This window comes from Panthera onca, chromosome B3 (assembly GCF_046562875.1).
Source record: "Panthera onca isolate mPanOnc1 chromosome B3, mPanOnc1 haplotype 2, whole genome shotgun sequence".
Taxonomy (NCBI): Eukaryota; Metazoa; Chordata; class Mammalia; order Carnivora; family Felidae; genus Panthera; species Panthera onca.
The window spans coordinates 124802668-124811694 of record NC_138344.1 but is presented as its reverse complement, the minus strand read 5'-3'; positions in this window follow the sequence as shown (position 1 = coordinate 124811694).

Sequence of the window (9027 nt, the reverse complement as noted above, 5' to 3'; positions counted from 1 at the left end):
TATGAAATTTACTGTCAAATTGGTTTCCATACAACACCCAGTGCTCATCCCAAAAGGTGCCCTCCTCAATACCCATCCCCCACCCTCCCCTCCCTCCCACCCCCCATCAACCCTCAGTTTGTTCTCAGTTTTTAAGAGTCTCTCATGCTTTGGCTCTCTCCCACTCTAATCTCTTTTTTTTTTCTTTTTCCTTCCCCTCCTCCATGGGTTTCTGTTAAGTTTCGCAGGATCCACATAAGAGTGAAACCATATGGTATCTGTCTTTCTCTGTATGGCTTATTTCACTTAGCATCACACTCTCCAGCTCCATCCACGTTGCTACAAAGGGCCATATTTCGTTCTTTCTCATTGCCACATAGTACTCCATTGTGTATATAAACCACAACTTCTTTATCCATTCATCAGTTGATGGACATTTAGGTTCTTTCCATAATTTGGCTATTGTTGAGAGTGCTGCTATAAACATTGGGGTACAAGTGCCCCTATGCATCAGTACTCCTGTATCCCTTGGGTAAATTCCTAGGAGTGCTATTGCTAAGTCATAGGGTAGGTCTATTTTTAATTTTCTGAGGAACCTCCACACTGTTTTCCAGAGTGGCTGCACCAGTTTGCATTCCCACCAACAATGCAAGAGGGTTCCCATTTCTCCACATCTTCTCCAGCATCTATAGTCTCCTGATTTGTTCATTTTGGCCACTCTGACTGGCATGAGGTGATATCTGAGTGTGGTTTTGATTTGTATTTCCCTGATAAGGAGCAACATTGAGCATCTTTTCATGTGCCTGTTGGCCATCCAGATGTCTTCTTTAGAGAAGTGTCTATTCATGTTTTCTGCCCATTTCTTCACTGGATTATTTGTTTTTCGGGTGTGGAGTTTGGTGAGCTCTTTATAGATTTTGGATACTAGCCCTTTGTCCGATATGTCATTTGCAAATATCTTTTCCCATTCCGTTGGTTGCCTTTTAGTTTTGTTGGTTGTTTCCTTTGCTGTGCAGAAGCTTTTTATCTTCATAAGGTCCCAGTAGTTCATTTTTGCTTTTAATTCCCTTGCCTTTGGGGATGTGTCGAGTAAGAGATTGCTACGGCTGAGGTCAGAGAGGTCTTTTCCTGCTTTCTCCTCTAAGGTTTTGATGGTTTCCTGTCTCACATTCAGGTCCTTTATCCATTTTGAGTTTATTTTTGTGAATGGTGTGAGAAAGTGGTCTAGTTTCAACCTTCTGCATGTTGCTGTCCAGTTCTCCCAGCACCATTTGTTAAAGAGACTGTCTTTTTCCCATTGGATGTTCTTTCCTGCTTTGTCAAAGATGAGTTGGCCATACGTTTGTGGGTCTAGTTCTGGGGTTTCTATTCTATTCCATTGGTCTATGTGTCTGTTTTTGTGCCAATACCATGCTGTCTTGATGATGACAGCTTTGTAGTAGAGGCTAAAGTCTGGGATTGTGATGCCTCCTGCTTTGGTCTTCTTCAAAATTACTTTGGCTATTCGGGGCTTTTTGTGGTTCCATATGAATTTTAGAATTGCTTGTTCTAGTTTCGAGAAGAATGCTCGTTCAATTTTGATCGGGATTGCATTGAATGTGTAGATAGCTTTGGGTAGTATTGACATTTTGACAATATTTATTCTTCCAATCCATGAGCAGGGAATGTCTTTCCATTTCTTTATATCTTCTTCAATTACCTTCATAAGCTTTCTATAGTTTTCAGCATACAGATCTTTTACATCTTTGGTTAGATTTATTCCTAGGTATTTTATGCTTCTTGGTGCAATTGTGAATTGGATCAGTTTCTTTATTTGTCTTTCTGTTGCTTCATTGTTAGTGTATAAGAATGCAACTGATTTCTGTACATTGATTTTGTATCCTGCAACTTTGCTGAATTCATGTATCAGTTCTAGCAGACTTTTGGTGGAGTCTGTCGGATTTTCCATGTATAATATCATGTCATCTGCAAAAAACGAAAGCTTGACTTCATCTTTGCCAATTTTGATGCCTTGGATTTCCTTTTGTTGTCTGATTGCTGATGCTAGAATTTCCAACACTATGTTAAACAACAGTGGTGAGAGTGGGCATCCCTGTCGTGTTCCTGATCTCAGGGATAAAGCTCTCAGTTTTTCCCCATTGAGGATGATGTTAGCTGTGGGCTTTTCATAAATGGCTTTTATGATGTTTAAGTATGTTCCTTCTATCCCGACTTTCTTAAGGGTTTTTATTAAGAAAGGGTGCTGGATTTTGTCAAAGGCCTTTTCTGCATCGATTGACAGGATCATATGGTTCTTATCTTTTCTTTTATTAATGTGATGTGTCACGTTGATTGATTTGCGAATGTTGAACCAGCCCTGCATCCCAGGAATGAATCCCACTTGATCATGGTGAATAATTCTTTTTATATGCTGTTGAATTCGATTTGCTAGTATCTTATTGAGAATTTTTGCATCCATATTCATCAGGGATATTGGCCTGTAGTTCTCTTTTTTTACTGGGTCTCTGTCTGGTTTAGGAATCAAAGTAATACTAGCTTCATAGAATGAGTCTGGAAGTTTTCCTTCCTTTTCTATTTCTTGGAATAGCTTGAGAAGGATAGGTATTATCTCTGCTTTAAACGTCTGGTAGAACTCCCCTGGGAAGCCATCTGGTCCTGGACTCTTATTTGTTGGGAGATTTTTGATAACCGATTCAATTTCTTCGCTGGTTATGGGCCTGTTCAAGCTTTCTATTTCCTCCTGATTGAGTTTTGGAAGAGTGTGGGTGTTTAGGAATTTGTCCATTTCTTCCAGGTTGTCCAACTTGTTGGCATATAATTTTTCATAGTATTCCCTGATAATTGTTTGTATCTCTGAGGGATTGGTTGTAATAATTCCATTTTCATTCATGATTTTATCTATTTGGGTCATCTCCCTTTTCTTTTTGAGAAGCGTGGCTAGAGGTTTGTCAATTTTATTTTTTCAAAAAACCAACTCTTGGTTTCGTGATCTGCTCTACAGTCTTTTTAGATTCTATATTGTTTATTTCTGCTCTGATCTTTATTATTTCTCTTCTTCTGCTGGGTTTAGGCTGCCTTTGCTGTTCTGCTTCTATTTCCTTTAGGTGTGCTGTTAGATTTTGTATTTGGGATTTTTCTTGTTTCTTGAGATAGGCCTCGATTGCAATGTATTTTCCTCTCAGGACTGCCTTCGCTGCGTCCCAAAGCGTTTGGATTGTTGTATTTTCATTTTCGTTTGTTTCCATATATTTTTTAATTTCTTCTCTAATTGCCTGGTTGACCCACTCATTCTTTAGTAGGGTGTTCTTTAACCTCCATGCTTTTGGAGGTTTTCCAGACTTTTTTCTGTGGTTGATTTCAAGCTTCATAGCATTGTGGTCTGAAAGTATGCATGGTATAATTTCAATTCTTGTATCCTTATGAAGGGCTGTTTTGTGACCCAGTATATGATCTATCTTGGAGAATGTTCCATGTGCACTCGAGAAGAAAGTATATTCTGTTGCTTTGGGATGCAGAGTTCTAAATATATCTGTCAAGTCCATCTTATCCAAAGTGTCATTCAGGGCCCTTGTTTCTTTATTGACCGTGTGTCTAGATGATCTATCCATTTCTGTAAGTGGAGTGTTAAAGTCCCCTGCAATTACCACATTCTTATCAATAAAGTTGCTTATGTTTATGAGTAATTGTTTTATATATTTGGGGGCTCCGGTATTCGGCGCGTAGACATTTATAATTGTTAGCTCTTCCTGATGGATAGACCCTGTAATTATTATATAGTGCCCTTCTTCATCTCTTGTTACAGCCTTTAATTTAAAGTCTAGTTTGTCTGATATAAGTATGGCTACTCCAGCTTTCTTTTGGCTTCCAGGAGCATGATAAATAGTTCTCCATCCCCTCACTCTCAATCTAAAGGTGTCCTCAGATCTAAAATGAGTCTCTTGTAGACAGCAAATAGATGGGTCTTGTTTTTTTATCCATTCTGATACCCTATGTCTTTTGGTTGGCGCATTTAATCCATTTACATTCAGTGTTATTATAGAAAGATACGGGTTTAGAATCATTGTGATGTCTGTATGTTTTATGCTTGTAGCGATGTCTCTGGTACTTTGTCTCACAGGATCCCCCTTAGGATCTCTTGTAGGGCTGGTTTAGTGGTGACAAATTCCTTCAGTTTGTGTTTATTTGGGAAGACCTTTATTTCTCCTTCTATTCTAAATGACAGACTTGCTGGATAAAGGATTCTCGGCTGCATGTTTTTTCTGTTCAGCACATTGTAGATCTCCTGCCATGCCTTTCTGGCCTGCCAAGTTTCAAAAGAGAGATCAGTCACGAGTCTTATAGGTCTCCCTTTATATGTTAGGGCAAGTTTACCCCTTGCTGCTCTCAGAATTTTCTCTTTATCCTTGTATTTTGCCAGTTTCACTATGATATGTCGTGCAGAAGATCGATTCAAGTTACATCTGAAGGGAGTTCTCTGTGCCTCTTGGATTTCAATGCCTTTTTCCTTCCCCAGTTCAGGGAAGTTCTCAACTATTATTTCTTCAAGTACCCCTTCAGCACCTTTCCCTCTCTCTTCCTCCTCTGGGATACCAATTATGCGTATATTATTTCTTTTTAGTGTATCACTTAGTTCTCTAATTTTCCCCTCATACTCCTGGATTTTTTTTTTTTTTTAATTTTTTTTTTCAACGGTTTTTATTTATTTTTGGGACAGAGAGAGACAGAGCATGAACGGGGGAGGGGCAGAGAGAGAGGGAGACACAGAATCGGAATCAGGCTCCAGGCTCCGAGCCATCAGCCCAGAGCCTGACGCGGGGCTCGAACTCACGGCCCGCGAGATCGTGACCTGGCTGAAGTCGGACGCTTAACCGACTGCGCCACCCAGGCGCCCCCTGGATTTTTTTATCTCTCTTTGTCTCAGCTTCCTCTTTTTCCATAACTTTATCTTCTAGTTCACCTATTCTCTCCTCTGCCTCTTCAATCCGAGCTGTTGTCGTTTCCATTTTGTTTTGCATTTCGTTTAAAGCGTTTTTCAGCTCCTCGTGACTGTTCCTTAGTCCCTTGATCTCTGTAGCAAGAGATTCTCTGCTGTCCTCTATACTGTTTAAAAGCCCAGCAATTAATTTTATGACTATTATTCTAAATTCACTTTCTGTTATATTATTTAAATCCTTTTTGATCAGTTCATTAGCTGTTGTTATTTCCTGGAGATTCTTCTGAGGGGAATTCTTCCGTTTGGTCATTTTGGATAGTCCCTGGAGTGGTGGGGACCTGCAGGGCACTTCCCCTGTGCTGTGGTGTAGAACTGGAGTTGGTGGGCGGAGCCGCAGTCAGACCTGATGTCTCCCCCCAGCCCACCGCTGGGGCCACAGTCAGACTGGTGTGTGCCTTCTCTTCCCCTCTCCTAGGGACGGGATTCACTGTGGGGTGGCGTGGCCCATCTGGGCTACTTGCACACTGCCAGGCTTGTGGTGCTGGGGATCTGGCATATTAGCTGGGGTGGGTAGGCAAGGTGCATGGGGGCAGGAGGGGCAGGCTTAGCTCGCTTCTCCTTAGGTGATCCACTTCAGGAGGGGCCCTGTGGCAGTTGGAGGGGGTCAGACCCACTGCCGGAGGGGTGGCTCCGCAGAAGCACAGCATTGGGTATTTGCGTGGAGCAAGCAAGTTCCCTGGCAGGAACTGGTTCCCTTTGGGATTTTGGCTGGGGGATGGGCGAGGGAGATGGCGCTGGCGAGCGCCTTTGTTCCCCGCCAAACAGCTCTGTCGTCCCGGGGCTCAGCAGCTCTCCCTCCCTTTGTCCCCCAGCCTTCCCGCTTTCCGAGCAGAGCTGTTAACTTATGACCTCCCAGTCGCTAAGTCGCACTTGCTGTCGGAACACACTCCATCCGGCCCCTCCGCTTTTGCAAGCCCGACTCGGGGGCTCTGCTTGGCCGGTGGGCTGCCCCTCCGCCCCAGCTCCCTCCTGCCAGTCCGTGCAGCACGCACCGCCTCTCCGCCCTTCCTACCCTCTTCCGTGGGCTCGCTTGGCTCCGGAGACTCCATTCTGCTAGTCTTCTGGTGGTTTTCTGGGTTAGTTAGGCAGGTGTAGGTGGAATCTAAGTCATCAGCAGGACGCGCGGTGAGCCCAGCGTCCTCCTACGCCACCATCTTCCCTTGGTCCCTGAGTTTTAGAAGTTTTCTAAGTGTTCTGGATATAATTCCTTATCAGATACATGATTTGCAAATATTTTCTCCCACTTCAGTGGTTTGCCATTTTATTTTGTTGATACCATCTTTCGATGTATAAAATTTTCTCGTTTTCATGAAGTCGTACTTGCCTATTTTTTTTAATTTTCTCATCTGTGCCTTTGGTATCCTATCCAAGAAATCATTGCCAAATCCAATGTCATGAAGCTCTTACCCTAGGGTATCTTCTATGTTTTATAGTTTTATGTCTTGCTGTTAGGTACGTGATTCACTTTGAGTTAGTTTTTGCATATGGTATTAGGCAAGGGCCCAATTCCATTCTTTTGCCCATAGACATCAAGTTTTCTTAGCAACATTTGTTGAAAAGACTATCTTTTTCCCATTGAATAGTCTTAGAACCCTTCTCAAAAATAATTTGACCATGTATGTAAGGGTTTATTTTGGGGATCTCTATTCCATAGTGTGTATTTTGTCTTTATACCTGTGCTACACTGTTTTAATTACTGTTGCTTTGTAGTAAGTTTTAAAATCAGAGGACTTTGAATCTTGGGGTCATGAAATGAAATTATAGGAGCAGTCAGAGGTCCTACATATGTTCAAGTCCAGTGGTTTGAGAGTGACTCTCTGGGACAAGGGCAGCCTTCTAAAACAATTTTTGCTAGAGCAGGTCTGTGGTTTTTGCCTCCCCTTGCTTATTCCTGCCTGAGATTGCTTTCCCAGCCTTCTTGTTAATTCTGCAGACTGCTGTAGTCTTCAAGCCAATTCCCTTTTCCACTTAAGTCAACCAGAGTTTATTCCTCTTATTTGCAACCAAGAACCTTGATGGTATAGCTCAGTTTACCTGGGGATGAGCAACCTTAAGCATTTACTTGGCATGAAAAGCTTTACTAATCATGCAAAGGAGTATCTGTTGCATGGCTCAGTAGCAAGTTTCATGCTCAGTTACATTTCTATACAGTATTCAAACACTTCCACATTTATCTTTTGGCAAGAGGGGGAAAAAGGTTTGATTTAGCAAAACTGTGGAAATAATGAGGCATGTCCTAAGAATCACCTTCCTCCCCTTGCAGAGAGGCTTCTACCTTTATATTAACCTTTTTTTCCCATTAAGCATTCAATATCCTAATCTTCATGAGATACACAAAATAGCAATGTATAGACACTATTAGTATGAATATTAGTTATTGTTTGTTATGATTGTGGTTGGCTAATTATCCTTGAGAACAAAAGAGTTACATTTTTGTCCTTTACTTGTATTATTCATGTGTTGAGTACCTACTCTGTGCGCAATGAGAGCTAGATCCCAAATGCAACCCAACACAGTCTTGGTGGAATGACTAGTTGGGAGGGATGGAAGCGTCAGGTCAGGATGCTTCATCCCTCACATAGCTGTCATTGGAGGCCAAGCTGGGGCTTGCCTGGAGGAGGCCACTGGAGGCGTATTTGTAGGGGATGAAGGAGCGTATTGAGGATCCATAGTCATCGACGTCTCCCTAAACCTATTTGAGCCCAAGTCTGCTTGCATTGACTGGGTCCTTTCTCCAAAACGTTCTCTCTTTTCCTGGTGTGAGCACATATCAAGATCCCAGGCCCTATCCTGACATGTCATTCAGTTTATATATTCTACATTATAAGGAGTATGTATGTATGTACTTAATGTTATTTTCATGTTCTTAAAATCCTCTTTTTGACATGTTTCATATATTCTGGAGCTTTCCCATAGAATTCCACTTCCCATCATCAAAGGACCTTGTATGGGGAGTTCTTGTTCTTAAAGAGGGCATTAAAGATGGAAGGAGAAGGTCACTAAAAGATTTTTAATTTTTTAAATTTTTTTTAAGTTTTTTAATTTATTTTGAGAGAGAGAGAGAGAGCGAGAGCACATAAGTGGAGAAGGGCAGAGATAAGAGACAGAATCCCAAGTAGGTTTTATGCCATCAGTGCAGAGCCCAATGTGGTGCTCAAACTCACTAACAGTGAGATCATGACCTGAGTAGAGATCAAGAGTTGAACACTCAAATGACTGTGCCACCCTGGAACCCTGAAAGAGACTTAAGAATGAACATTTCTTAGGACACCTGGGTGACTCAGTTGGTTCAAGCGTCCAACTACGGCTCAAGTCATGATCTCGCAGCTTGTGAGTTTGAGCCCCGTGTCAGGCTCTGTGCTGACAGCTCAGAGCCTGAAGCCTGCTTCAGAGTCTATGTCTCCCTCTCTCTTCCATTCGTCCACTTGAGCTCTCTCTCACTCAAAAATAAATAAACATTAAAACAGATTTAAAAATAGAATGAATATTTGAGTGCCAAGTGCTTTCCTTACTTTCTTAATTCCCATAACAGTCCTCAAGGTGATTATTTTTATCTTCCTTCTACAGATGGTTGATTGAGCTTTATGGAGGTTAAGTAATTTGCCTCAGATCACATGGCAAAATGATAGTGAGGCTGGGGTCCATTGCTCGAGTGAGGTCAAGATCATAGTTAAGACTAGGGGTGCCTAGGTGGCTCAGTCAGTTCAGCATCCAATTTTGGCTTAGGTCATGATTTTGCCATTTGTGAGTTCGAGCACCACATCAGGCTCTCTGCTGACAGCTTGGAGCCTGGAGCCTGCTTTGGATTCTGTGTCTCCCTCTCTTTCTGCCCCTCCCCTGCTCACATTCTGTCTCTCTTTCTCTCTCAAAAATAAACATTAAAAAAAAAAAATTAAGATCCTAGTTAGGACTAGTTGGTCTCTCTGTCACTGAGTTTTCAGGAATAAATGGTGTCCACTTTAGCTAAACCTGCTGGCAAGAGGCTGTGGCTCTTATGGCAGCCTGGTCTGCTATTTATGTTCAGAGGATGCACTTGTGTTCTGGGAGCACTCCTC